This window comes from Musca domestica, unplaced genomic scaffold (assembly GCF_030504385.1).
Source record: "Musca domestica strain aabys unplaced genomic scaffold, Musca_domestica.polishedcontigs.V.1.1 429, whole genome shotgun sequence".
In the NCBI taxonomy this organism is placed as follows: Eukaryota; Metazoa; Arthropoda; class Insecta; order Diptera; family Muscidae; genus Musca; species Musca domestica.
The window spans coordinates 95481-100300 of NW_026712331.1; positions in this window are offsets into that span (position 1 = coordinate 95481).

A 4820-nucleotide genomic window follows, 5' to 3' on the forward strand; every position below is an offset into this window, starting at 1 on the left:
TGCTATTAACCAAGTCTAAAACCTCTTTAATTGTATCTAAGTTTAAATTTTGTAATTCATTGTGATGGTTGAATGTAAATTACTTATATCTGAAAAATCATCCTTAATCTCGTAGTGTCCCCAAGCATACGTATGAATTCAATCTCCCTAATAAACCGTTTGTCATCTTGATAACTGAGACAAACTTTGAAAATTGTGATAAACTATGGAAATTTGGTTTTGATATAAAATCTCTTGCGCCCAATCGTTTTCCATATGACTCCAAATGACTTCAAATTTGTACAATTTTCCTTTTGTCAACATTTTCCAGTGTTTTTCCGTAGACAGAATTATTGAAAAATGTATACAAATCTTTTTCAAACGCATGGGCTCAAAGATTATTATTTTTCATAATTTATTTTTCCAGCCAATTAGTTTGATTGAAAGATAAACATCTATTTACTTTTTTAAGTATAAGGTTATGCTTTAAACATTGCTTTAAAACTCTATAATGTATGGTGTAAGACTTTTTGTCTGAAAAATCTCAATTAGTTTTTTAGTCTTGGATCCCCGAATACATTTCTTTTCTGGACAAAAAGATAAATCATTATGCGTATCGTGAAGAGTGGCTGGATATTCGATTTCTACATCGAATATGAAACCAGTGGGGGAGTCATCCGGAATTGATAATATTTTGTTAATATCATTAAAATTATCCAGTTCTTCCTCTTCTACCCATTTAAGATCCTTTATTGGGAGATATTGTGTCATAGCCATTCCATATAAATTATTAACATCTAAGTAATAAATATTAATGTCAGGTTTTCTCTGATCGTAATTTGACATTTTAACATTGAGTTAGCCCTCCTCTGATACCATTTTTACAAAATTGTACATATTGATGTCTGTAAAGAGCTCAAGTTCAACCTCAGTACAGAGCAACGTGGCTTCCACAGCGAGGAGCTGTTATATTATGGCATGGGTAAAGGTGATGTACTCGTATGCATAAATCAAGGAAATTTTCGATGTCGGTTAAAAGCAAAGCATCTGTTTTTAGATATAATTCCAAATAATATATAAGAGTCTTACAATTGAAGTGTTTCAAAACATGTAATGCATGTTCATAGTCCTCTAGTGAACATTCGCTATCTGTAGACTTATTATAAAACTCTTCTCTGGAGGGTAATTGATTTCCTAATAATTTGTTGAAAGAAGATATATACTCATACGGAAAAACACCCTTTCTAGTCATGAGTTTGAAGTCGGCATTATTTGGAAATTGCGCTTTCACTGCCTTAAATTTAGTAAGCGGAAGATTTTTCGCTACAAACTTGCTGACATGAACCTAAAACTGGCTAAGAATATTAATTCTAACTTAGGCACATTTTTCTCTCTTTCTTCAGAAACCACCAAATTATTCGAATTGTCATCTAAATTGCTTGATTGCTCTTTAATTTTAATAAAATATGACATGGACAAATATTTTTCTTTATTAAGAGGAATAACATTGATATCACCTCCAAATGTGACTTACTCTTTAATGAAAAGATGACAGTCGTATGAAGAAAAATTATTAAAAAAATTGGGACAAATCGGGCAACACGATATTCTAAATTGCAACTATTATATGCAGCACCTCGATATTTACCTGTTAAATGGCAATGATCTTTAACTCTATCATTTCCTAACTCTTTTTCACATATGTGACATAGCACGCTGCTATCAAAGTCCTCTAATTCTAAGGGTGTCAAACGATTCATTGGTCTAGTCTTGGTTAAATAATTGTTAAATATATACTTAAAATATCTAATAAGATTTTCTAAAAAAAGATTTGAACTTTTTTAAAAGATTTGAACTTATTTAAACTATTATCGAAACTACAATGTATGTTATAAGAAAATGCGCTAGGTATATACTTTTTCAATTTGCTAATTTCAATGTTTTGTTGTCCTCCTCAGGTAAAATTGTGACGACACCTCCGCATTCGTGCGGAAAAGTGTTGTAGACATCCATCACAAATATAAACTGCATTGTTATGCTTCGTCAGTTGATTTCTCAATAACCTTAAATGAAAATAAAAATAAGTTAATCAGAATATGTTTTGTATTATCGTACTATTATATTACCGTGGTATATTTAAAATCTGTATGTAATGAAATTGTTCTTCATTATGTAATAACATCAAGTTGATATGATGATGTTTATTCTTTTTGGTAATGTACATTTACACTGATTTTATTATTAATTTCTTCGAAATTTTTTATGCTTTTAAGTGGCATCGGGAAAGTGAATCCTCTAAAATCCACAACTATTCCCGTTTGGAGATACAAGACTTCCTGACTTATATCAATATTGTAGGAAGATGTTTCAGGCTTAATGTCTTCTCCTTGAAGCTCTACATTGAACTTGATTGCTGTCTTATTCTGCAAGTTCATATTTATTGGCCTAACAAGGCTTTCTTTAGAATCTAATAAAAGTTCGTTTTGGTAGCAAAATGTTTTTAAAGTTTTCATACTCATATGTAATTATATTATTATTGTAAGCACTTTTAACAATTTTATGTTATCTTCCAATAATTGACGAACAACGCGTCGATGTCTTCGCTGCGTGAATGTACAGCGAGGTTCTTTACCGCTACATCACACTCTTTGCAGTAACAAGGCTTTCTGTAGAATCTAATAAAAGTTCGTTTGGTAGCAAAATGTTTTTAGAGTTTTCATACTCATATGTAATTATATTATTATTGTAAGCACTTTTAACAATCTTTATGTTATCTTCCAATAATTGATGAACAACGCGTCGATGTCCTTCGCTGCGTGAATGTACAGCGAGGCTCTGTACCGCTACATCACACTCTTTGCAGAAACTACTACCAACTTTATTTTCGTTGGATAAAGATGTTGACTGTTTGTTAGAGCTAGATGATGTAAAAGGACATGATGTAGCCACGTTTTCAACAGGAATATAACCATGATTTTTGATAAAATTTCAACTGGTAAAGGCTTTTCAAAAAAAAAAAAAAAAAAAAAAAAAAAAAAAAAATTGCAGACATTACAATGGTTTCTAACGTGTCTTACATATTCACGTTTAATATAAAACACCAATCCACAAATATTACACGTATGTTGTGCCATTTTTCATTATTTTTTTAAAGAAATTATGTTCTTGAATCAGATAGTTGTTTCAAACTGAAATTATTTTTCTTCCTATGTGCTATATTATACAACAAGAAAAGCAAAAATCCAAACACCTACGAACAAATTTTCTTCTTCAATTTCATTGCAGCTCTGTTCAAGAATGCATCTAAATTATGTTAACCCATCAAAATATACATCTTATGAATCTATACTCATATTGTTACATTACATAGCCAGCAGAACCAATGCCACACACACACAGACACGCACATCCCATATTTATTAAAGATATCAGGTGGCACTTAGTCTACAGAAATAATTTTTCCCAATCGTAATCTTAGAATCTTTCCCCCACCTAATCGTAATCTTGAATAATACATCCCTAATTAAAACAAGTTTGTCAAAAATCTCAATACTGCATCTGGAAAAAAAAAAAACAAAATCAAAACAAGCTTCCCCGTTACAAATAACTTCCATCACCCATGTCGTGATAGTATGTATGTGGTCGGACTTACATCTGGACAGATCAACACACAATTCTAAACTAATTTGTACTGATAAGAGCATAATTGGCTGATGAAGAAGAGCGGTCTGTGGAACAGGGAAATTGATTCAATGCTATGGAAGACGGAACGGTATAGGGCAGAGAGAAGATAGGAAGGTATGTGGAAAGAAAGGGGGGATAGTAGAGGGGGGCAGTATGGAACAAGGGGAAGACGTAGTGTATTTAGTGGAGGACGGCATGGAATAGGGAGAAGGGTGTGGGCAAGAAAAAAAAGATCCACAGACCAAACAATAAAGATTTGCTTTACACTCATAAACATATGTCGGCGTGTGGTGGCAATAAAGACTGGATGGACATACAAACATAAGCTTAGACATATATAAGCGGGTCAAGAAACTAAGCTAGCCTCGACTTAAAATACGCCAATCTCGACTAAAACTAGACCAATCTCAACTCTAACTACGACAACCTTTACATTCTCCGACAAATGTTGGCACGTGGAGCCAATAAAGTCTGGTTGGACAAACAAACATAAACAACCCAATACTAGGTTGTTTCTATAGAGAAGAACTTTTACTTACAAAATAACCCAATACATATTTAGTTAAGAAAATTCTAAAAACAAAGGGCAATAAAGTGTTTGTAAAATGGTTAGGATTTTCAAACCTTAATAATTCGTGGACAAATAAGAATGATGTGTTGTAACCTTTTTTTATTAAAAATAAAAAGTATAAAAATTCAAGTACATATTGTTTTTTACTTACAACGAATTAGAATCTTGCAATGTAAAGAACATTTACTTTGACGGGAAAAAAATCAATTTTATGTTCGAGTTATTTACTACCTATAGCATTAGGTGATGTTGAATATGAGTGTGCTTTAATTGACTTCCAATCATACAACTCAATTCCTAATGTGGATGACGAAAATAATTTATTTTATATCGGTGATGATATTATCATAATACCAATAGGATCCCATGAATTACAAGATTTAGCAGATTTTTGGAAGCATAGTACAGATCTATTCATATAAATAGATCTATTTACATTAAAGCTAATAATAATATATTACATGATTACATGATAATGAAAAATTTATATCTAAGATATTTGGTTTTACGGAAACTGTTTTGGATCCGGGAAAGAAACATATCTCAAACCTTCCCGTAAATATTCTGAAGGTGAACGCCATACAAC